The following is a 25,090-nucleotide window of genomic DNA, read 5'->3' on the forward strand; positions in this document are numbered from 1 at the left end:
GGCTTTTGACTCTCCAGGGCACATGGTTGGTTACAGCATCCCTGCAGGAGTCCTCTGGGAGGAGGCCACACCCAGACAACAGCCAATAGAACGGTGATCTGGGAACCCGGGCTCTCAGCTTCCTATTCCTGCTGCCGGTGAGCACACCTGGAACGTGACTCCTTTATCCTTTCTGGAGATCAGAGCCTCGCGACCTTTGGAAAGCAGAGGTCACCAAGAAGCTCCCAGGGACGTTCCGGCACCCGCGTCACAGGAACCAGTCATCGGGGGGGTGTGTCCTCTGGTTTGTGCTCCCAGCGGAGCAGGTGGCCTGCCGGGTCCTCTGCGCCCCGAGCAGCACATTGCAGGGGGCGACTGGACGCCCTCCACCTTTGCCGAGTGTCTCGCCGGGGAGGCGGGGCTGGCAGTGATCCCCGAGTAGGTGATGCCTGTCACTTCGTATTTATTAGCCGCCTGCCCCGGATATTTTCATAATTTCCACTTAGCTGGCGTGGCCTCAGAGGAGGAGGCATCCTGGGAACCACAGCCTCGGCACAGCCCCGCCTCTGCCCCGTGTGGGCGCCCGACCGGGCTCCTCTCCTCAGGGCCCGTGGGTCTACGGCAGGGGTGGGGTGGGGTGGGGTGGGGGGGTCCTCCTCCCTGAAACCTTCGTGAGCTGTGGAAATGGTGATGGAGTCCGCCACGCAGGGCTCACGGAACTGCCAGGCGGGTCCAGGAGGGGAGTCTAGCTTCAGGTTTCCCGTGCTTCTTCTACAATCAAGTAGTAATTCCCTTAATGATGCCCACACTTCCATAACCATGTTCCTAAATTAAGTTTACGGGGTGCTTTACAATGTCCAAAGCACTTTTGTAACTATTATTTCATTTGACTAATCCTTGTATCACCCAACATCAAGGAGAGAAACCGCAGCGCGTTCTCCCTCACTCTGAGATGAAGCACACACCTTAGGCGCACTGCCCCTCGGCGGATGGCGTGGAAAAGTCCGAGCTGAGCTTTCTAAAGTGCTTTCCGTACTTCAAATACAATCGAAATTTCTTCCTGTGGCCCCGTCTTCCTTCCTGTGGCCCCGTCTTCCTTCCTGCTGTTCCTAGGTGCTGCCACTCCCTCTGAACATTGCTCCCCAATCCTCCTGTTCATCGGAGACAGCAAGCCCATCCCCACCTCTGGGTCTTGGCACTCCAGGTCCCTCTGCCTGGGACACTAACTCACTCCGCCTCTTGGTGTTGGCTGTCTCCTTGTCTTTCAGGTCTCAGCTCAATGTCATGGCCCAGAGAAACTATCTCTGACCTCTCTACCTGGTATTACCCACCCTGCCACCTCCATTTCCTAGTTTGCTACCGGAAATGATCCTATTTATGTATTTATTTGACAGGGGTCTCTCCCATTCGAACGTAAGCTCCAAGAGAATTTGGGAATATTAGAAGTTCAGGATAGCTTTTTCTATGCACTAAGATGCATCTACAATTGGTTTCAAATAATCGGTGTGTGAAATTGTTCTTTAATCCGGTAGACAGTCTCTAATCCGGTGAGTATAACTGGGATTTTTACCATATAAGTGGTTTTTTTCTTCAACTCATTTGGATTTCAAAGCCACCAATGGAACCCCTCTTTTGGGGTGACCCTAATGGAATTAACCAAATCCAAAGAGATGTGGACTTAAAACCAGGATCACTGGAAAGAAAAGAATATTAATAAAAGGTCAAACCACCCTTCCTGTGTTCCTAAAAGGGTTATTTTAAGGTCAGTTTTTTTTCACTGTTAGTGTTAAAGCAGTTCACTCAACCCGTCACTCCGTCTGAACTCCGATTTGAACTGAAGTTTGCAGAGGTTCAGACAAACCCCTGCTAAATGCAGCTGCAGATTGGAGCAGCCAAGTGCTGCTGTGGCCAAGGCTGGAATCGCCGGCTCAGCCACACTCCCACCTCCCACGGCAGCTGCCGATGGCAGTCCAGCACACCAGGACTGGCCAGGGCCAGAAGAAGGAAGCTGAAATGAGAACAGGCGGATTTGAACCCAATATAGGCAACAAATTCCTACAGGAAGGGAGAGTCCCATAAGTGACTAGAGAAATGATACAAATCTCTGGAGAGAGTACGAGTAGGATAAATCCACTGACACCTGCACTTCTTCAGGCTCATCTGTGTAGCTCCTCATAGGATCTAATAGACTAAGTGCTCAGATACATGCAGTGAGTGAGTCTGGACGACACGCTACCTTGAGGGCAGGGCCATGTCTCTCTAGTTTTTTTTTCCACTGTCTGCTCAGTGCTCAGGACAGTGAGAGCTGCTCCCCAAACAGTCATGTCCCTTATTTCACTGGTGCACAGCCAAAAGGACTCTTAGGTAGCAGTCTTCATTAGGGTCCTCTGTATTACTACATGTCTATACCTCTTGGTAAATTTTTGAATAAAATTTTTTATATATTTTTATTGATTTCAGAGAGGAAGGGAGCAGGACAGAGAGAGAGAGAGAGAGACATCAATAATGAGAGAGAGTCATTGATCGGCTGTCTCCTCCACATCCCCTCCTGGGGATTGAGCCTGCAACCCAGGCCTGTGCCCTGACCGGAATCGAACTGTGACCTCCTGGTTCATAGGTCGATGCTCACCCACTGAGCCCTATGGGTTGGGCTCTTAGTAATTTTATAAGACAGAAACAAAGCAGTATTACTAGCTCCATCTTTGAGCTTGTAAAAACCCCAAAACACACAGAAATGTCCCGACTGAGCTAGAACTCCATCCATGGATTCCTGCTTAGCATGAAGACTCTATTTGTTGGTTACTTCTGACCCTACAGGTGAATTTCTGTTTGTGCGGGAAACCATGATAAGGAGCCAGAGCTCATGGGAAACTTCCGTGTTTTCAGAAATGAACTCACTTCTGGACGAGCTTGGCGTTCTAAGCAAATAGAGGCCGAGGGACTTAGTTTCTGACCCTCTGATCTATGGTTATGACCCAGAGAGTCCTCTTTGCCCTCAATTCCAAGGCCCTGGATTCCCAGACCCAAGAAGTGGGGTCCGGTCTTTGGGTCGTTCCCCCTTAGTCCAGCCCAAATGAAGGCCCTCTTATGCATGCAGAGATGGTAACAGAGATAGGCCCCGTGGACGCTGGGAGCTCGGTCCGGAAAAAATGTTTAAAATATTCAAGAGCCAAATATTAGATTAGGACTAATCCGGTCAATTCAGAAGACTGAGGGGCACCGAGAACCCTCATCGAGGACAGACAGCTGAAAACATGAGCTTTTTCTCTGTTTTGTTTTTTTGTGTTTTGCCTCAATCCACCGACCTATCTGAAGGTGGAATCTATCAGGTATTTAAGCACAGACCTGAGACATTTCCTCCGCTCCTCAGGGGAAGGAGGCGAGGAGGAATTGGTTCCAGATGAGATGGTGGGATCTCCGTTGTGTTTCTAAATTAAAGCTCTGCAGCCCCTGATGTGGTCACTGTGTTTGCTCATGACACCATCTCCACCACCGCCACCATCACCACCGCCAACAACAGCAACAAAATCCCATCCATCCCCAACGACAAGGACATCAGAAAGGAACTCAACACACACCCAACACCCAGGGATCTATGTATAATCGAGGTTTGATTTAAAAAAAAATATTTTTATTGGCCTAACCGGTTTGGCTCAGTGGATAGAGCGTCGGCCTGCAGACTGAAGGTCCCAGGTTTGATTCCAGTCAAGGGCATGTACCTTGGTTTCGGGCACATCCCCAGTAGGGGGTGTGCAGGAGGCAGCTGATCGATGTTTCTCTCTCATCGATGTTTCTCACTCTCTATCCCTCTCCCTTCCTCTCTGTAAAAAAATCAATAAAAATATTTTAAAAGATATATAAAAATATTTTTATTGATTCCAGAGAGAAAGGGAGAGGGAGAGAGAGATAAAAAATATCAATGATGAGAGAGAATTATGGATTGGCTGGCTGCCTCCTGCACGCCTCACCCTGGGGATGGCGCCTGCAAGCCGGGCATGCGCCCTGACCAGGAATCTCCTATGATCTCCTGTTTCACAGGTCGACGCTCAGCCACTGAGCCACGCCAGTTGGGCAAGGTTTGATTTAGGAAGAAAAAAGTGAGGGCGAGATCCAAAAGCCTCTGACAATTCCAATTATTGAGTTTAAGAGCACAAACCTAAGAAACAGAAAAAAAAATTCCCAAGGTTCCCCGTAAGAGGCAGGAAGCTGCTTTGTCGAAGACCCCAGAGAGGCCTTCCGACACGCAAGGATAATCACCTGCGATTGAGTGTTCTCCAGTGGCCTTGGCATGACAAACCACATGGCTCCCAGGGAGCCCTTAAAGCCCGCATGTCAATTCAGGGTTATGGATTAGACCTCTTCATCCTTCTCCACTCAAAATACCTCAAAGCCCCTACTCTCCCAGGCCTGTTCTAGAGGCATCCAGCAAAGAGACTCTTGAAAAGTCACAATCAGATATAGTTACAGGACGTCTAGTGAAGACTCTGCAGTCATCCGAGACCCCCCTCGTGTTGCCAGGAGCCAGACTTGGGGGCCAGAAACTCGGCGGCCCCACAGAGATGAAGAAGAGGCCTTCGAGGGGTCTCACCCCACTGCCTGGATGTGAGCGGCTCTGTGGTCCTGGAAACGTCACCTGACGTTTCCATGGTGACACCTTGTTGTTGATACCTATCAAGTACCGCTCCGGCTCCTTATCTTGCAAGTTTGTATTAAGGAGCACATTCAAATCAAAGCGGAGGATTTGACTAAAGAGAATATCTGTTTTACAGCAAAAATAACAACACTGACACATCTGATCCTGCTGAACATTAGTCACGATGGGACCCGAGTTCTTTCAACCACAAGGAGAAAAAATCTTGGAATCGACTGTGCATTTTCTGAACTCGATGGTTACAGGAACCCCAGAAAACGAGACGCAAAGGGAGCGTGCCAGACTCTACGTCTGGATCATTATTTTGGAAGGGATTTGCGCTCCCAGTTACGCTTCGCTGCTGACTCAGTGTGCTTCGTTCCCTTGGCACACAGGGCCCACGGGGGTTGGTAACCTCATATACTTCGCTGTGGACACCATCTTATCAAAAATGCATTCAAGTCCGGCCGGCGGGGCTCAGTGGTTGAGTGTCGACCCGTGAACCAGGAGTTCACAGTTCGATTCCCAGTGAGGGCACATGCCCGGGTTGCGGGCTCCATTCCCAGTAGGGGGCGTGCAGGAGTCGGCTGATAGATGTTTCTCTCCCTCCCTCTCCTTTCTCTCTCAAACCAATAAAAACATCTATATATATATTTTAAAAGGTACAGGGAGTTCTGCTCCATTTCTCCTCCGTCTTCAAACTGGAGGGTGTTGCCCCAGGGACTTGCCAGCTTTGCAGTCTCAGCTCCATACAGTGGCCGAAGATGACACAGGCTTTGTCATCTCCCTGGGGAGAAACACTAGTTCTTCAGACAGAAGTATCTCTCTAACCAGGTTAAAAAAAAAAAAAAAAAAAAAAAAGACAGGAACTGACTGGCTCGTGGCAATGTGCCAGTTTCTGAAAGCCACGGTGATGGGGAAACCTTTTAACCTGAAGAGGAGCGAGGAGGGAATCCGGCCGTCAGCGGGTGAGGGCGTGGAGCGAGCCCTTCACGGCCAGCCCCGCAAGCAGACAGTCAAGAGGATGAGTAACGCACCACGAAACATCAAAGTCACTAAAATACCGTGGGCATCTTTCTCTAACTGGCTTTGCATCTGACGTATGAATACAGCTGGGGTCACAGAGTGGGGGCCGAGATTCACCTTTGGTGGGAATGTTTCACAGTCCGCCCCCCCCCCCCCCCCGCCCCCAGGACAATGGCAAGGCCGTGCCTCCTTGCACTGTAGGTCTTTCGGAGCTACTTTCTGGTACACGGTTTGTAATCTCAGATCTCCCTGTACCCCTAAAAGCACTGGCGCACACAACCCCTCCCCAATGTCCCTTCACTTCTAAGTTTGAAGTCAGAGTATCACCGCTGCCTCCCTCCTTCCTCTTCCTCATCCCCATCAGCGATAGGTTGTGAGGTTCTCTCAGGCGAGAAGGCCTCTGAAACTCACACTTCCCCTCCTGCTCTCACTGCTCTGCCTGGCGCAGGGCCACGCGACTCAGTCCAGAACGCTGCTTTCCTCCCACTTCCCTCCTTCAAGCAAAACAACCCAAATCCATTGCACACCCTGCCACCAGACTACCCTCCCCGAAAATATCTCAGCACCCTCGCCTGGGGCCTTGGAGACCTTCCAAAGCTACCCACAGCCCAGCCACCTTTGAGTGCCTCACACATAATTGGTCTAAGCTTCTTGAACTTTCTGTCTCAGCCGGGTAGCCTAACCCACTGGCCCTGGTCTATCCCATCTTATTCCCAACCTCACAGTGAATTCTATCAATGGCATGACCTCTTCCCATCCGTCTTCTTCTTCTTTTTTAAATATTTTTATTGATTTGAGAGAGAGAGAGAGAGAGAGAGAGAGAGATCGAAACATTGATGGCAGAGAAATATCAACATCGATTGGCTGCCTCCTGCACGCCCCTGGGCATGTGCTTGGACTGGGAATCGAACCTGCGACCTCCTGGGACACGGGTGGTAAGAGAAGAACTAAAGCCGGGCCCGGGCGAGGATCTTCTCCTCCTCCAGGAACCGTCTTTGTTCGGGAGCTTTGTCTGAAGCGAAGACATACGTTCAGGGTTTAGTTTAAGTCACTTAGTGACTAAATGACCCAGGAAAATGAAAACGGGAATATAACTCATCCCTTAATCAGGCTGGCCCATCAGCTCGGACCTGAACACAGCAGTCTGTCTGTCTGTCCATTCACAGCGCTGCCAACCCCCCAAATTCGGCTGTGGTGGTTTTGGGGAGTTGGAGGGGACACAGTAAGAGGATGCCAAGTTCCCGAAATCCCGTGTCATTTTAGACGGTACCCTTATGTTACACCAACCTTATGGTTTCACCCAAAGCCTCATGTCCTACCATCCTGTTTTTCTTCAGCCAGAGTTAACCTTTGGGTGACTTCTCTCCCTCTGTCTCTCTCTCTCTCTCTCTCATAACTACCCTCTCTGCTAATCAATTGTGCACTGCAGATGGGGTCAGGGAAACCGACTTCCTCCTTTGATAGCTTCCAATGTTTCTACTCCTGGGGATAAAAGTGCTTTCAATGGAGTTATATTCGAGGGAAATCAATAGATGATTACCGCGAAGATTCCTATCGATTGCCCTGTTGCATTGCAAAAAGGCACAAGAAAAATGGCCCGGACCACTTTCCTTCCATGCCGAAGCCACACGCTGCGCGGCGAGTGTCTGCGGTGATGGGAAAATGTGGGGGCTTCATGGAATGACCCAAAGTTTTCATCATCCGATCCACCGACTGCTCTCTCTCTACCCGGGAAGACGCTGCGTTGCTGCTCTCCTGGCTTCCTGTCCATGACCCTGGCCGGCCCCAGGGCGGCTCACAGAGCTGAGGACTGTCTGTTTCAGACTCCACAGCTGTGCCCAACAGTGCTGGTCGCCTGCCTGTCATCCGTCCTCCTCTTCTCCCTCCCGTACAGAACCCTGACTTCCTGGTGAGGGAGCGGCCGCGTGCCCAGCTGAAAAACATTTCTCAGTTTCCTTTATTTTATTGACTTGTTTTTTATCCTCACCCGAGGATATTTTTGTCCATTGATTTTTTAGAGAGAGTAGGAGGGAGGGGCGAGGGGGAGAGACAGAGAGAGCGAAACATCAATGTGAGAAAGACACATGGATTGGTTGCCTCCCGCACACACTCGAACTGGGGGCCGGGCCTTGAACCTGCAACCCAGGTACATGCCCCTTGGTCTGCAGGCCAATGCTCTGAACAGTGGGGCTCAGTTTCCTTTCTGGAGAAGTGCGACTAAGTTTTGGAGAATGGGGAGCAAGCCGAGGCCAGCACTCGGACATCCTTAGCGCTGCATCCTTAGCGCTGCGGCAGGAGAGGGTCCCGCCACCACCGCTGCACTGGCCAACCATGAGCCTAGCTTCTGGCTGAGTGGCGCTCCACCTGCGGGAGCGCACTGACCACCAGGGGGCGCCTCCTGCATTGATCGTCTGCCCCCTGGTGATCAATGCGTGTCATAGCGACTGGTCGTTCCACCGTTCGGTCGATTTGCATATTAGCCTTTTATTATATAGGATGATCCACCGGTGAGCACCAGCCTCCCCTAACTCAGACCGGAAATAACAAGGTTCAGACATAGTTTCCTTTATTTTATTGATAGAACGACCCCAGGCAGAGAGGTTAACCTGCCCGGGATCGTTCAGTGTGTGAATGCTACTGTGATTAAACTGTGTAACCCCAGACATTGCTGGCGGCAACATAAACCACTCTGACTGGTCCAGGGACCTGTGTTGGTAAAGTAAGACAACAAGCCACCCAAACATTTGCACCTCTTACCTAATAATTACACTTCTAATAATAGTCTCCAGAGAAACCAACAAAACAAAACAACACCTGAAGAGATTTTTTTTTAAATTGCAGCATTATTCATAATAGTAAAACCAAAGGGCCCCAACTTTTCAATAATGGGGAATGATTCAATAAAACGCAGAATATAAATGTAATATATTATTAGCATAATTATTAATTTATCAAGCAACCTGGGAAACACTTGGGTATTAAAAAAAAAAAGCAGTCAACAATTATAGATAAAATACAGTATGTAAACTTAATGGGTTATTATTGCCGATAAAATGCGTTATGACATGAAGAAGCAACACGGGAAACACCTGGGTATTAACTTTTTAAAAAAGCAGAATACAAACTTATACGGAGTCAACAACGGCACCTAAACTAGACAATGTGTTCCTATGGCCGAGGGCTGGAAAATGCAAATGGCTGCCTTACGAGAGTGGGGCTGTGGATAAGATCTCGCTCCCCATTTCTCCCTCTTCCATTTTCTAAATTTCAAAGAGGAGGGAAAGGGGAGAGAAAAACGCTCTCAGGCAAGGAAGAGAGCCGGCACCAAGTTCGCGCGGCCCCAGCGTGCCGTGCGCCCGGGCCCGCCTCCTCCCCCAGCACCCAGGGCTCTTTACCAGTCAGGGCAGATGAAGTTCGGCTGCTCAGGAGGGTAAATAAGATTAGCGATGGGCTCCAGGTCGCCCACTCCTGGAGGTCGGCGAGTGTGAGATTATTATCCTTGCGAGGAGAGCGGCGAAACAGCATTAAGGAATAAATTAATGAAAAAGGTAGAGGATTATTCGAACTAAAGCCCTAATCAGTTTAGAGATTTCACTCAATGGCTGCGCGGGCCATCAGTCAAGTTCACGAAACCAATACGTTTGTTTTCCTAAGTAATTCCAGGGGATCTCCCTCTCTGGCTTCACAGACAGCCCGTCTGAGCAAAGGCAGGAGTAAAGGGACCCCGGTTTGCTGCTACACCTCGTACAGAACGCACCGAAGCGTGGAGGCGAACGCTGCTGAAATGGCAAAGTGAGCTATTCATCCCAGATGCGTAATGGCCGGCCCTGCTCGGCTTCTGATTCCAAATTGAACATCACTCTCCATTCATTCAGAGGCACCGCATTCGCCGACGTGCAAACCGCATCTTTTATTAAATAAACACAAACTGGGAGATAATGACATACATTTGTTTTCATTACGAGCAGGAACGCGATATTCCTCCCAGGCTTACGGCATTAGCATTTCTTGCCACATCTCCCGTGCCTTTGAACTTTCTGAAAAGCTACATCTGTTTGGCTCCCGTGTATACAGCGGGAAGTTACCGAGTGAATTAAGTTTTAATATAAATTGCTTTGTTCGCTATTAAGATTGATGTCGGACACACTGTACTGGAAGTTGCAAACGGCAATTACAATCCGTAGCAATTATCTCTGGTTGTTAATAGCACAAGATAGCGCGTCACTTTCTACCAAGTGTATAATTTATCACCGGTGGTTTGTTGGGTTTCTTTCTTTCTTTTTTTTTTTTTTTTGGCGTGAACTCTTGCGGTATTCCAAATGTATAATCTTGTTGTATTTATTTCCCAGCGGCCCAACAAAATGCACAGCAAGTGCTGACGAGAACAAACTAGAAAGCTCTGCTATTGACAAGCCGTCACTTGAGCGGTAATGAACACGCTGCCTCCACTTTCACCTCCAGCGGCCGGCAGCTCTAATTTATGATAAAGCCGAGAGAGGCGACCTCCATGTTTATTAGACCCTCAGTGCTGTTTCAAATAAAGTAATTAGAAGGTCAAGGGACAGGTCTGGAACGCCAAGCACAAATGCAACCCTTCTGTACCGACATTTAAAAAAAAAAAAAAAAAAAGACCCGTGTGTTCAAAGAGCATTTTATCCATCTTTCTTCTCCAGAGCAGGCAAGTCTTTTTATTTTTTTTTTAATCTGACCGTAACCAATCAGAACCGGCGGCAGCTCCATTCTTTCTCTCCCTAATTTGCTCCATATGCGCACCGAGCCGCACACCTTCAGAGAACATGACTGACGAGGCCAAAAGCAAAACCTGTTTGCTCCCCGCTGTACACCGAGGACAGGTGATTAGGAATCTTTTTTTTTTTTTTTTAAATAAGGAAAACTCAATAGGTGAAAAAAATGAAACGGGGCTGGAGAAATCCTAGTAATGGAACAGCCCCCCAATAAAGAACCTTAAAAATCTATTTCAAAACATTTTACTTCTTTTTTTCTTGAAGAAACAACAGAGGCTGCCCAGCCAGTGTGGCTCGGTGATTGAGTGTCAACCCAGGAACCAAGAGGTCACCAGTTCGAGTCCAGGTCAGGGCACATGCCCGGGTTGCGGGCTCGATCCGCCATGGGGGGGGGGGGGGGGGGGCGCGGGGAAGGGTGTGCAGGAGGCAGCCTGTCAATGATATTTCTCTCTCATTGATGTTTCTATCTCTCTCTAAAAATCAATAAAAGCATTTAAAAAAAAAAGGAAACACCAGGGGAAAAGGAGCCGACCCGGAAGAGAATTGCCCTGCGAAGGCCTTTTCTTTTCCGTGGGGATAGAGATAGAAGCAAGGCCTGTCTGTAGCCGACTCTTCCAAACCCCTCTCCTGGCTCCTAAGGAGAGGAAGGAGAGGGAGGAGGGAAGAAAGAGGAGATGCAGAAGGAAGCAGAGAGGGAAGGAGGGAGGGCCAGGGAGGGGGGAAGAGGCCAACCCAGAACTCCGCCAGCTAATGATGCCAGTCCTTTCCCGGTGCCGTAGCCTAATGCATTCCTCTGACCACCTCTTTTGGGTGGTCATGGTCCACCAGCCTTTCCGAAATAGCACTGCGGTGGCTAGTGTTTGCTACGAGTCGTTCTCGCCTCTGTCTGTTCAAATAGTCGGTGTAATTACACTTGATTATATAAGTGGAGGAAATGTACGTAATGTCGTCATTGGGACGTGTAATTCGGTTATAAAAACACTTACGAAACCATAAAGCAAGAAGTATGGGTTTGTTTTGGTTTTTTCTTTGTTTGTTTTTTGGTCTGCACCCAGGTAACACCTGAAGGAATGATCCCATGGGTGGTGAGAAGTGGGCATATTTGCCCCTCATCTGTCTGGGTGTAGGGACAGGCAGCTTGGATCCAAGGTGACCCTGGTGATAATCTCTGGTGCCAAATAATATTTCCAACTCGGGCTATTACTGAAGAGACATCACCTGTAACGCTAGGCTCCACCGTGGACCTGAAATGCAAAACGGTGCTGAACTCCGGGAGGCCTCGGGAACAGCAAGTATCCAGGCTGCTTTCTTCAACCTAGGGCAGTGATGGCGGACCTGTGACACCCGTATCAGAGGTCACACGCGAACTCATTTTTTTGGTTGATTTTTCTTTGTTAAATGGCATTTAAATATATAAAATAAATATCAAAAATATAAGTCTTTGTTTTCCTATGGTTGCAAAGAGCAAAAAAGTTCTATATGTGGCACGGCACCAGAGTTAAGTTAGGGTTTTTCAAAATGCTGGCACGCCGAGCTCGAAAGGTTCGCCATCACTGACCTAGGGCCACATTTGCTTCTGTCGTTGCCTTGACATTTTTTTCCTTATTTTACACTGAAAGTGCAATGTTCCCACTGATTTGTACAACACGTGGGAAAGTCGATGTTGAAATAAACTAGATCGTTTTCAAAATACTCGGAGGCAGGAATTTCAGCCATTTCCCTGAATTCCTCAAACCGCCCGCCCACCCCACCCCACTTCTTTCCAGGTCTCTCCCAGCAGGTGCTCATAAGCAGTGAAATGGTCAAAATGCTGGAAGAAGATGCGCCAGCCTGAGGAACCCAGGCTGCAAACCTGGGTCTCCGTGGAAGCCCTGACCACGGCGCTACCACGTGTCAGATCTCCACCAATAGGAAGCCTCCTACTTCTTCCCCAAGAGACCTACCTTCCAAGGGTATAAAAGGCGGGGGCTTCCCGGTCTCTGTCTTAGGAACCGAAAGGAAACACACAGGCGCTGGCAGCGCCTGCATGTATTTGCGTAGCTCCATGACGTGCATCCACGGTTCCTAAAGATTGCGAATGGCTCTGGGAGTGTCCCAGAGGCTGGAGGAAGGACGCCCTGGTGCCAGGGGGAGGCGCTGTTGGTTCCCTCCCCGCCCATGCTCAGGGAGCCAATGTCTTATCAAGCGATCCCGCAGTCGGAGAAAACCCGCCCGGAGGCCAGCTCAGAAGTCAATCTTGGTGAACAGGCCAATCATCGCGTTTCCATCCCCTTGCCCGTCTTTGGCTGCGGGATGGACAGCTGACCCAGAACCGGGAAATGAGCCCTGAGAGGGGCTGTCGGGTGGGGGTTTCAAGGAAGGAGCCAAGAGGAGAGTCCATCCCCTGCCCGCTCTGTGGCTCCTCCATCTGGAAGGGACGCCCGGAGCCAGCGAGAGGGGAAAGGTCACTCTGGCGGAGCTTTGAAGAGATGAACCCAGTTCCTCCGTGACGTCACGGGGCCTGTGATCCTATCGCACCTACAGCTGTCCGACCCCTGAGCTTCCTGTCAGGCGAGCTAATGAGCCCCTGAGTCAGAGCGGAATCCGATCGTGTGCCCATTTGCCCCTTGGGGGGGGGGGGGGGGGGCAGTGTCCACGCTGTGAGCTACGCTGCAAGCACGTCCACACGTTCGCCTTCACATCCCAGGCACTGATTTATCATACTGGCGTCTGCGTAGATGGCGGGTGGGGATTTAAAAACACACACAGTCCTTTTGGAGAGCAGTCTGGCCATACATGATCAAGAGTGGCAAAGAAGTGGGTAAGTTTTGATCCAGGATTGCACTTGGGCAATTTATCTCAGGGAAAAGAATCCAAAACGCGAGGAACTATATATATATATTCTGCATGTAACGCGAGTATCATGCATCCGTTAAAAATGATCAGAAACTGTTAGTAAAGTAAGACAGTTGTTATGACAAGTGAAAAAGAGAATATCATAATAGTAACACCAAAACAGCAGCAACGAAACTCGATGTGTGTATATGTTTAAAGGCTCAAAATAACAGTGTCAACCATACAAATAAAGTAAAAAAAAAAAGAAAAAAAGGAACCACACACACACAAAAAAAAAATATTAATAAAATAAAAGCTCAAAATAAAATCTACCAAAAAATGGCAGTTGGTGTCCTGGTGGGAGATTAGGGGTGAGTTATTTTTCCTGTCATTTCTTTCCCAAGTTTCCTACCGAGGAAAAGTCTATATATTTAAAGCCTCCGCCCTGCCTTACTCGACGGCCTGGTCCAGTCTGTGGACGATGCTGATTGGAAGTGTCTAGGGAGGGGCCGGGCCGGGCCGGGCCAGCCTGGGGAGGAGACCGAGGCAGAGGCAGGAACCCCATTGGCGCCAGGACCTCTTCCCAGCCAGTTGGCCTTTTCTTTAAGTCCCGGTTCTTCTTTCCTTTCGTTTTTTTTTAAGGAGATGAGGATGCCCGATTTGGGTTGGGTGGACAGGAACCGCTAACAAATACGCCACGGTGAGCGAGGCCCACAGGGATGGTTCCCAGGTCTCAAGAAGGGAGAACGCCACCTGCTTGGGTGCAAGGGCTGCGCTTCCCCACACATGTGCCTGGAAGCGGGGAAGGGTGCAAGGTGGGGGCCGGGGAGCACGAGAGCCGCCCATGAAATGAAAGCTGGGGCACTGCGCTTCTTCCGATCTAAGCCAACAATGGCACCGCCCACAGGGTCGCCGAGCAGCTCGCAATATTCCGCATAATTAAGAGGGATTGTTGGCATCGGAGGGACCCGCGCTGCTCTGCAGATGAACTGCTCACTTCATTGCTAACGACTGCCCGATTTCTTTAGACTAATTGGTGCAATCTACATTTCTGCAGCCAAGATGGAGTATCAGCTTGATTCGGTGTCGATAAAAAATTGATGGATGCTTCTGACTGCTACTTCCAACAACACACGGATTATTACGGCCGTAATTACCATAAATGGCCAAACATGGGCGAGTGGTGATGACGCGTCTAATTCCGTCCTGAGGCTTTGATGGCATAAACCACTCGGGCTCTACGCCCATGATTTACGGCATCATCACAGGCCCGGAGAGGACCACCCTTGGGTGCGCGCCACTCATTATCTGACCAATGAGGCGCTGGCTTGGCCCCACACGGAACAAGGAATCCAGGCTGACTTCTTAGAGGAGCCTGGGTGACATGTGTCCGTCACTGGCTTGAGAAGGAGACGTGTGCCTGCCACCATCTTTCTCTTTGTTCCTGGAGGTGATGGCCATGTTTTGTTCCGACATGCACAGGGGCTGGGTGTGTCCATGTCACACCTACCAAGCCAGGTGCCAGGGCCTGGAGATGCTGTGAACAGCTCGGTCCCTGCCAGCCAAGCACCACCAGGGTGCTGTTAGCAGGCGGCGAGAGAAGGTTATGCAGCTTGCATGTCCCCACCTGGCGGGGCCCACACATGCCCTACACCTGCCGAGGTGACCCGCTTGGGGTGGGGGGTGAGGGGGAGGACAGGGAGGAGGGCAAGGAGGCGGAGTCTGTTGTTATTTTTGAGGAGTGCTTTTAAGGGGCACTGAACAGCGGGTGATGCGATGCAACACATAAAACAGACACATCCCGGCGGCTGCGGAGACAGCTCCAGTTGGGACTGCAAACTGCAACACCCCGAAGTCAAGGTGGGCAACCCAAGGGCCAAGCAGCGAAGGTGAGGGCTGGTGGCAACTGGGCCAGAGCGATCCCCTCTAAAATGGGCAGCTACCCACGGCTGCCCAAGGATTGCTGCCAGGTGGAAGGGGTCCTGGTTTCCTGTTTTGTTTTGTGTTTTAAGCGAAGTCAGATGTCTTCATTTGGGATGTAAAATCTCCAGGCTGTGACACGTTGGCAAGCACGAGCATTTTTTAGCATCACGGTGAAGACGGCAGATTCCTGGGACCAGACTGCCTGGAGCTGGGCTGTTCGCTCTGCCACCACTTGGGACACGTGACTTAATTTGAATGTCAGTTTTCCTCGCGTGCAAAGCAGAGATAATCACTGTTGCTTGTTCCATGGCGCTGTTTGGAGGATGCAAGGAAGGAATAAATGCATGTGCATGAGATGGTCCGGACACAGAGGCAGCCCCGTCGCTGCACCTGTTACCTGAGGCGGGGTTTGGCTGCGGGCTCTCTGCCTGTGACCTCTGCTGCAGGAAAACGATGATGAACGAGGCAAGAGAGAGAAACGGCCAAGAGTAGCCGGGGCTCTGGGGCCGATACCGCCGGCCGGGTGAGATGCTGTCCTCCCTCCTTGCTGGAGGCTGTCTGACCTTGGGAACCTCCGCTTTCTCATCTGGCAAATAGGGATAATGGAGCCCTTGCTTCAGAGACTGTTGTGAGGACGAACTAGAAAAATCTACATGAAGCATGTAGCACGGTGTTCGGCGGATGGTAAAGCATCCATGAATATTCATAGGCATGATGCATGCTCTTTTTTTTTTTCGGTTGAATTTTTCCAAAGTCTTGGAATTTTAAATCTTTTTGTTGTTTGTTAAAAGCTGGTGCCAATTTCCTGCTCTCGCCCCAGTCCTTTCTGCTGTGAGCATTTTGGCCCCGGGCAAAGCTGTAGCATTTGATGAGTAGAGATTAACCAAGGGAAATTGCTCTTTGAAAACCCATCTGTGTTGCTTCTTTAGATGCTACTTTACCACAATTGTTACCAAGTCCAAAGGACGCTACATCAAGCAACTCAGCGTAAACAGATTAGGTGACGTACATTCTTATGAGGGAAAGTTGCCACAATACTTGGCATGAACCTTAATTGTTTTTTTAACAGACAAATATCTGACACCAGATCCAGGGAATGTGCAGGTGAAATGTCCAGGACATCTCTCCCCACTTATATGACGTGGCTCAGTGGTGGAGCGTTGACCTAGGAACCAGGAGGTCTTGGTTCGATTCCCGCTCAGGGCACATGCCCGGGTTGTGGGCTCGGTCCCGTAGGGAGCGCACAGGAGGCAGCCGGTTGATGATTCTCTCGCATCATTGATGTTTCTATCTCTCTCTCCCTCTTCCTTCCTCTCTGAAATCAGTATAAATATATTAACTAAATACGCCCGATGCTGCACGCACCGTCTACAGCCCACGTCAGGGGTGGAGATTTGTGCAAATGCCCTGCGGATGGCCTCCAGTGGAGCAGGACAATGATTGCTCAGATCGGTCCACCAAAATGCCGCACACGCCAGGCTAAAGGCGGTTCCCAGGCGCCTGATGGAGCAGCTCACACAGCCGGGGGACAGGGGGGTGAGCCTGTTCATTTTTTCTCTAAAACAGAGGGAGCGTCAACGGAAGCACTGCCGGCTCCTGAAGACCCAAGTGCAGGCCTCACTAGCAGGGAAAACACATGTCCCTGCCCATCCTTGTGCAGAAGACAGCACACTGTTTACACGAGAAGTGCCGGGCGCACACGGCTGACAGCGCACGTGCTTCGGGTCACCAGAGGTCGTCCCCTGTCGCTCCCTCTCGACTGTCAAATGCCTTTTTAGAGCATGGAGAATGCTACATGGCACAGCGATTTGGGAAATGAGTTACGGGTACGAGCGGGCATTCTGAGAACCACCCCACCATGGGCTCCTGCTTCCTCCTATCAGGTTTCACTCCGAGTTCACCAGGGGCTCCATCCCGGGGCCTCTCCGACTCCCAGGTCCTGGAGAAAGCTGGGCTTTGCAAGACCAAGTCATCCGGAAATTTCCACAAGGCATTTCTCCCCTGGACGGGAATCCCCATAGACCCCGTTGTTTCCCACTCCTAGCCATGATATTAGAGCAACTGGGTGTAAATTCACTGTTTTCACAAAGATCATTTGAATACCAAAAATAAGAATAATGACTTCAGCGTCATCTCCTCGTGAATGCAGAGACCATCCGATGCAGGGGAGTCAGAGGTGGGTGAGCTGAAAGGGAGGTTCCATCCACCCAGCGGGGCTCAGTGGTTGAGTGTCAACCTATGAACCAGGAGGTGACGGTTTGATTCCCAGTCAGGGCACATGCTCAGGTTGCAGGCTCGATCCCCAGTGTGGGGCGTGCAGGAGGCAGCCGATCCATGATTCTCTCTCATCATTGATGCTTCTATCTCTCTCTCCCTCTCCCTTCCTCTCTGACATCAATTAAAAATATAAGAAATTTTAAAAAGAGAGATGCCTCTGGAAAGGTTCTAACTCCACCATCCAACCTCCTTCCTCCTCTCCCCTTCCCTCCCCTCCCCTCCCCTCCCCAAGACTCACAATTCAAAAATGCCTGAGTCCAACGAGAGGGCGCTGACTGTTGGGGATGCACGGACAGAGGAAGTGCTGGGACCCAGGCGCTGGGACTCAGGGAAAGATGCTGGAATGCGAGATGGAAGATAGCCCAGCTGGCCGGGCTTCAGCTGCTTTCCAGCAGCCAGGAAGGAATTAGTCTCACGCAGCAGTTGAAAGAGCACCTGGCCGTTCACCCAGAGGCACCGACTCGCTGGTGAACAGGGCGATCTTTGTTTCCCTGCCGAACACACCTAGGCATCGAGGTTTTTAAAAAAAATCCTGCGACCCTGACTGTCCTAAATCGCTCGTGTTCCTAACACTCAGGCCGTGGGGATGATGGGCAGGCCGTGGCGGTGAAAATGTGACTGTCCACGGGACGGACTCTGAAGGCCTGGATGGTCTCCCTCTGACTATTACCACGGGGTGGGAACGTGGCCTGTGGACTCCCCCCACACAGTTGATTGAAAATATACCAATGGGAAGACCTGGGCGGAAGTGTTTGTGTTACAGCCCAAGTATTTGCCCACAACCCAGAAGGCACATCAGAGCAACGGAGGCTGAGGAGGATGCTGGCGTTAGCTCAGTGCTGCCTGTCTTTTGGGGTCTTCACAAAGCTCATCACAACAGTCAAACACTCTCTAGCCCATCCAGCGTGGCTCAGTGGTTGAGGGTCAACCTATGAACCAGGAGGTCATGGTTCGATTCCCGGTTGGGGCACATACCCGGGTTGCAGGCTCGATTCCCAGTGTGGGGCGTGCAGGAGGCAGCCGATCCATGATTCTCTCTCATCATTGATGTTTCTGTCTCTCTCTCCCTTCTCTTTGAAATCAATAGAAAAATATATATCTTTTCTTAAATGACAAACTCAAGTCCTGCACTGGCATGCACGCCTGTGAGGGCGGGAAATGGTGTTTTGCCGCTGCACCCTCCACGCTGACACCAATTCCTCTCTCTCCACAGAAGGGTCGGGCTGAGTCTTGCCATGAAGGTCTGAGCAGTGTGGCCGGGTGGGTGAGTCCCGAGGAAGCTGAATGATGGTGGGGGTGGCCTGGGCCGGACTCAGAGCAGAAAGGCCAGGTATGGACGTAGGAGGCGGAGGGACCGGGCGGAAGCGGAGGGGTTGGCTACGTGTGACGGCAGAATGTACTGGCAAATGCCACTGGATAGACTTGGGGGAGGCCTGGGCATATCCCACCTGGAACGCAGCCCGGGACCTGGGCTCTGGGGAGGGACGGTCTGGGGACCGGGAGAGGCCCCGATCTTGGGGAGAACCCCAACCTGCTGGTGTTGTGGTGTGCTTGTTCTTCTGCCCAATACATTGTCTTTGCCTTTCCTTGACCTGTTTAAGGGAATCCTCCATTTTTCTTTCTTGCTCCTATCTCCCAAGCTTGCCAAACCTTGCTATTTTTTTTGTGTTTTTTTTTTAATTCTTAAACATCTCCAGCATTTTTTAAACTATATTTTTATTGATTTCAGAGAGGAAGGGAGAGGGAGAGAGAAAGAAACATCAATGATGAGAGAGAATCATCAACCGGCTGCCTCCTGCACGCCCCACACTGGGGATCGAGCCCGCAACCCGGGCCTGTGCCCTGACCAGGAATCGGACCCTGACCTCCTGGTTCATAGGCCAGCGCTCAACCACTGAGCCACACCGGCCGGGCTCCCATTTTTAATATCAGAAAACATCTTGTGTCCCTGCAACTATCCTGGCCTCCACGGCACAAAATACATCCTATTTCCTTAGTGTTTTACTTTAGCAGATCCCCTCCAACTCCCCACCCTCCACCCCCCGGGCAAATGCCTTCAGATTTCACCTGATCAGGAAGAGCGAGAGAAGTAAACACATTTCACAACATCCCCAACCCTCCTTCAGGAAACCAACCACAGCCTGGCTCCCTAAGAGCAAGCCTGGTATTGACCCAAGACACCCCAGACCATGGGGGCGGGCGTCTGCTTGCAGGTCTCCCGATTACAAACGCCACGGCTTCGGTTACAGGGGCTCTAGGCCGACGGCTGGAACGCACCGTATTGTTTCATCTTCGGTTCAGTGTGCGTTGACCCACACAGCTGGCTTGGAGCCGATCCCCATCCTTTCACCCCAATTCGTTCCAGTTCTCCGGTTTTGATTTGCTGGCAAAGCACCCTCTTTACCTCCTGGTGGCTGAGAGTCTGTCGGGGCAGAAACTGTGGCTGGTACAGTGGGGTCACCTAACATTTCCGCGTAGGGCACCAGCGAAAGAAAGATCTTTCAATTCCCAACAAGACCATGTCGGCAAAGGGAATGTAGCTGCCATGATTTCTTTACTCTGGATTCTGACTCATATCTTTTTTTAAAAAATACATTTTATGTGACCGAGTCTTTGATTTCCCGGGGAAAACTAATAAATAATCAACAAAAATATGATTAAAGGCCGCTTGAACCCGCCTCCGAAAGGGAGCTCTCGCCAGCACAGAAATCTTTCTGATCCCGATCTTTTCATTCCTAGAAACAGAATTCTTACTTAGCCTTCCAACGGCCTGACGAAGGCTTCGGCTAAGTTTTGACATCGGATTTTCATATTCAAAATATCTGTTGAAGGGAGGGGCGAAGGCGTGTGGCTCCGGAAGCTGCCTTCGTCTGGAAGAGAGCTTAGTGAGCTCGAAAGGGGAATTACTTCTCTGTAATTGGAGTTCTCCCCTAAAAAATCCCTTTGAAATCAGTCCGGCTGCTTCCCTGGGGCGCGCCCCAGAGAAGCTATCTTTAACACTTCCTGGTCCGACCCCGCATAGAACTCGTCGCATAGTTAGGAGCTGCTCTGGGAAGAATTCCCAGCAATGGCCGGTGTCAGCAGAGAACCACATGAACACAGAGCTCCTGAGAGTCCTACACACGGAAAGAGAATGTGCTCCAGGGGGCCTCCTCCCGCTAGTACACGAGGCTCCCATGCACAGGCCACGCCTGCCTCCACCATACAGTCCTAAGGCAGTGCAGAACCCCCTTCACCCCCACTTGAGTTCCTTTATCTTGGAAATTACGTAACTAAATACTTGGAAGGTAGGACTCCTGCTCCATCCTTCTTTGTGTCTTTAATGCCAGGATGTAGTAGTTGCTGGATAAAGACTTCCTGAATCACGGATGAATGAGCGAGTGAGAACGAGGTGGGTAGGCACGCACGGCGTGTTCCTGTTTTCTTCGGGTTCTCTTATCTGTAACCTGGTAATGACCTCTTCCTCAAAGAACACTCAGGGGGGTTAAATGAGATGATACGAGGAATCTTTGCTACGCGCGTTACATCAGCACTGTGCTTGGGACACGGCTGTGCTCTACAGCTGTTGATATGTTAACATGGCAATTGGCATAACTACTGTAACGGTTATACACACAGCTATTGGAATAGCTATTGATATGTCAATAACAGAATTATTATAACAATTATACACACAGCCCAACAACCCCTAACTTACTTTCTGACCCTATGGAGACAGAAAAAGACCTATTCTGGACGTTTCACATAAATAAAATCATAATGTGTGGTATTTGGTGACTGGCTTCGTTCACTTAACATGTTTTCGAAATCCATCCCTATTGGAGCATGTAACAGTGCTTCATTTTTCATTGTCAAGCAATATCCCGTGGTATGGATACACAATATCCCGTGGTATGGATACACAATATCCCGTGGTATGGATGACCCATTCACCATTTGATGGACATTGGGTTGTTTCCACTTTGGGCTTTCATGAATCATATGGACATTTGTGTACAGTTTTGCGTAGACATGTGTTTTCAGTTCTCTTGGGTAACCAGGAATAGAATGGCTGGGTCGCCTGGTAATTCCATATTTAACCTCTGAAAGAATTTCTAGACCCATTTCCCCAAATGGCGACACCATTTTATATTCCTGCCAGCAATGTAGGAGGGCTCCCGTGTTTTCCGGTCTCCATCAAGACCTGTTATTATCTGTCTTTAGGATGAACACACATTTTGAAAAGATCAATTGTTGAAGCGTCATGCTTTTAAACACCATAAAAGTCACTGTTTACTCTGAGCCTTGAAGATCTGCAGTGATTCTGAAATTTCCAAAGGTCATGTGATATCATGAGAAGAAGCTGCCGTGGAAGATATACCTTTGCTGAGAATTGGGTAAAAATGCATTTAGCGCCCTAGCCGGTTTGAGTCAGTGGATAGAGCGTCGACCTGCAGACTAAAGGGTCCCGGGTTCAATTGCAGTCAAGGGTACATGCCCAGATAGTGGGCTCGATCCCTAGTGGGGGGGGGGGGGGGCGTGTAGGAGGCAGCCGATCAATGATTTTCTCTCATCACTGATATTTCTCTCTCTCTCTCTCTCCCTCTCCCTTCCTCTCTGAAATCAATACAAATACATTTTTTAAAAATGCATTTAGCTTCATAACCCGACGCAGAGACGATGGTACTCCCACCCGTGTCTTCTCTTCGTCTTCTCCCACTTGTTTGCTTCCAGGTGGTAAACAGCGAACATTCATGTAGATAGCTGTCTCTTCCCTAAAGTGCTTGGAACAGTGTTATCCACCGCCTGGCCCACAGGAAGACCTCTCTGAGGCCAAGCCCTTGGGGTTGGAAGGCTGAGAGTGAAGCTGGTGACTTCCATGTGGTCTGAGCACAACCGGTGACCACCTCGCCCAAGGGACGCTGGAAAGGCCTGCGTCCTGGGAGCTGGCTCAGTCGCCTTAGCCATAAGCGCAGTGGGCTGTGTCCACATGCTCTCCCACTCGCGACTCCACCCTCATCATCCCACAGGCCCATGGGAAGCAGAGAAAGAGCATGAGCTCCAATGGGCTTTACAGACGAGACCTGTCTCCTGCTTGAGGAGCTGTGGGAAGGGCGGTGCTGTCGGATTCTAAAGTCATCGGAGAAAGCAAAAACCCCGAAGAGTCAAAATGACACTCGAAACATCCCTCAGGTTGAACACAAACATCTACCTGTCCCTTGTAGCTGAACAGACCAGTTTCCAGCTCGGTTCTCCGCCATCGCTGGAATAGAGGAGTTTGTTTCTCCAGGTGAGCACCGAATAACTGCCGTATGTTGAGGGGCCATGTTGTGTGAAAACAAGTTATATCTTTAAGGTAGAATCACACTCAGAATAGGAAGACATTCACCCTCCAAGATGCAGGCACAGATTCCAGACACCCGTCTCACACTTACTCCAGGGCAAACGCTCATGGAATGGAATGGAATGGAATGGTAGGAAAGGCACTATTTAGAACTATTTAAATTGCTATTGCTCTCTCTCTTTCTCTCTCTCCCCCCCCCCCCCCCCCGCTTAATATAAGCTGCTTAAAAAAGATGTGTGATTCAACTCACTGAAATCCATTTCAGAAATCTGAAGTCTAGACAAAAGTCATCTTTGTCACAGATTATAAAGAAACAGACTCAACTGCTAGAAAGACGTAAGATCACAGAACTCAGCAATGAAATTCCAGAGGCCAGAGCAGAAAGGCCTTGGCATAGCCAACTCAGAAGGGGAAGACTGATCAGACCGTCTCTACATTATAGCTGAGGAACACGGGGCCCAAAGACACTGAGTGACTTGTCTGAGGTCACAAGGCTGAGGGGTAGCGGAGCCCAGCTCCGGGGCAGACCTCCTGGCTCCTGCTTCACATTGCTGTAAACTCTGATGAATCAAAGAAACAGCTCGATGGTTAAAGTATACCTCATGGTTCCAGCATTGCCACTCGTCGCACGTGACACCAACAAACATGCGCTCTCTGGGTGTCTGTTGTTGCGCTTTCATCGTATAGTGTTGCCTGCGACATGCCTATGGACGTGTGTTTGGGAAAATCAAATGAAACCACAGGGCTGGTTGTCGCTGGTTCTGGTTCTGCAATTTACATGGTCTCTGCTTGCCTCTGGGAAATGCACAGACCAACGCGGACCTGGCCCCCGGAGAGGCTGCGGAAGCAGCGCCGAAAGCACCGTCTCTTCGTGGTTGTGGTCACGTGCAACCAGAGAAATCGGCGTTCGTGGGTGCCCATACGACATCGGTTCTCAACCTGTGGGTCGAGACCCCTTTGGGGGTCGAACGACCCTTTCACAGGGGTCGCCTCAGACCATCGGAAAACACATATAGAATTACATATTGTTTTTGTGATTAATCACTATGCTTTAATTATGTTCAATTTGTAACAATGAAATTGGGGGTCACCACCACATGAGGAACTGTATGAAAGGGTCGCGGCATTAGGAAGGTTGAGAACCCCTGCCATAGGAGTCCTGGCAACTTCTGCTGGGCCACGCTCTCTCCCCCTCGCGGTCCCCGGGAGCACCGGTCGCTGAGATGCGTGCCCACACCCCAGGATCTGACTTGAGCCCAAAGAGCTAGGAGGATTTTCCCCTTTTAAATATATCCGCTCTCTGTTCACCAGCCCAAACCGCTCCCCCACCCTCCATCTTTTCTTTGAAATTTGAGTATGACTCCTACACCCGGTGACCTGTTAGAAGAGACTTGCTTGTTTGCTTTCTCCTGTGTTTTCCTTAAATGCAATAACTTGAAATGTCAACAGGAGGTGACAGGTAAATCCTCCGTCTAAATAGGTTTGCGACCAAACGGGAGGAGGAGAGGAGAAGGCAGGGAGAACGCCAGCCGGGAGGCTGTTGAGTGGCGGCCACGTCTGGGACCAAGGAGCTACCACGGAGCGTGTGTCATCACACGGGAGCGTTCCCGCTGGCCGCCTCGACGGGCTACCCCCTTTGGGACTCACCAATTGCTCTGACTTTGCATCTACTGCACCGACAGGCAAAGAGAGATCACGGTGTGCTGTCTGGGTACGGGCTCCGGCTACGCTTCCCCAAGCCCAGGGCACCTGTACGAAGAATGTCTGTGGGTCCGGAGGGAAGAGAGAAGTGTGCTGGTTTTTAGAATACCCCTGAGGGGCAGAAACGGAGCAAATCCTGGCATCTGCTGGGACACGGGGAGAACCAGCCTTTCCTGTTCTAACTTGCCCTGAGTTGGGGAGAATTCAGCTCATGTACGATCTGGTCTCTGAGAAGAGACGTGAAGCGGGGAGGCTGTGGGCCGCAGAGATTGGGGCTTTCGTCTCTTACGCGTCCCTAAGTTCAGTACGTAGATACGGTGCCTACGGGAAGACTCTGATGGAGAATCCTCCTTCAGAAACCCCGTATCACAGGGACGCTGACATCCTGAGCAGAGGGCTGGCCGAAGTCCTTGCCAGTCCATCATACCAGTGACCTCCAGCACCGGGCCTGCCTCCCCATCATGCACCCCTGCTCCCGGTCTTTAACCTCCCTCCCTACACACACGCGCTTGACTCCCCATCTTAGGAAATGCCTCCCTTTACTCATCCCCCTTCTAGGTGCCACCCTGTAACTGTACTTCCTTTCTCCGTCAAGCCTCCTGAAAAGTCTATACCATGGATGGCGAACCTTTTGAGCTCGGCGGGTCAGCATTTTGAAAAACCCTAACTTAA

General features: G+C 50.4%; 1 protein-coding gene across 3 annotated transcripts in view; it reads right to left on the minus strand.

Annotated features, from left to right (window-relative positions):
• Nucleotides 1-25,090, minus strand: part of FTO (FTO alpha-ketoglutarate dependent dioxygenase) — a 242,100-nt gene that overhangs the window by 46,322 nt on the left and 170,688 nt on the right. The gene's annotated exons all lie outside the window — the stretch shown is intronic.

The sequence above is a fragment of the Myotis yumanensis genome, unplaced genomic scaffold, assembly GCF_028538775.1.
Source record: "Myotis yumanensis isolate MYYU_CA2020_CCGP unplaced genomic scaffold, mMyoYum1.0.hap1 SCAF_18, whole genome shotgun sequence".
Taxonomy (NCBI): Eukaryota; Metazoa; Chordata; class Mammalia; order Chiroptera; family Vespertilionidae; genus Myotis; species Myotis yumanensis.